General features: G+C 62.5%; 1 protein-coding gene across 1 annotated transcript in view; it reads left to right on the top strand.

Annotated features, from left to right (window-relative positions):
- The window catches only part of CAPZA1 (capping protein (actin filament) muscle Z-line, alpha 1), a 25,438-nt gene that overhangs the window by 549 nt on the left and 24,620 nt on the right, over window positions 1-269 (top strand). The gene's annotated exons all lie outside the window — the stretch shown is intronic.

The raw sequence follows: 269 nt of genomic DNA, 5'->3' as shown, positions 1-269 counted from the left end.
GGAGAAAGAAGCCGCTCAGCCCTGCAGGCGTCCGCCTCCCGCACTCGGGACGCTTTCCTCCCGAGGGTCTTCCCCCTGGCGCCCCGTGGCCCCAGTTCCCCATTTCTCAACTCTCTTCCTCCCGGGCCTGCGGCACAGCCCGCTGGCCTTGCTGCCAGAAAAGAGACTTTTCCCTTATGGAGTCGTGGCTGCGGACTCGCCTCTGTAATTGAGAGAGGGGACGATGGTGATGTCGCGACCTATGAAACAGCAGTTGTACCGCCTTGAGC

This window comes from Myotis brandtii, unplaced genomic scaffold (assembly GCF_000412655.1).
Source record: "Myotis brandtii unplaced genomic scaffold, ASM41265v1 scaffold131, whole genome shotgun sequence".
Classification (NCBI taxonomy): domain Eukaryota; kingdom Metazoa; phylum Chordata; class Mammalia; order Chiroptera; family Vespertilionidae; genus Myotis; species Myotis brandtii.
This window is presented reverse-complemented; position numbering and strand designations above follow the sequence as displayed.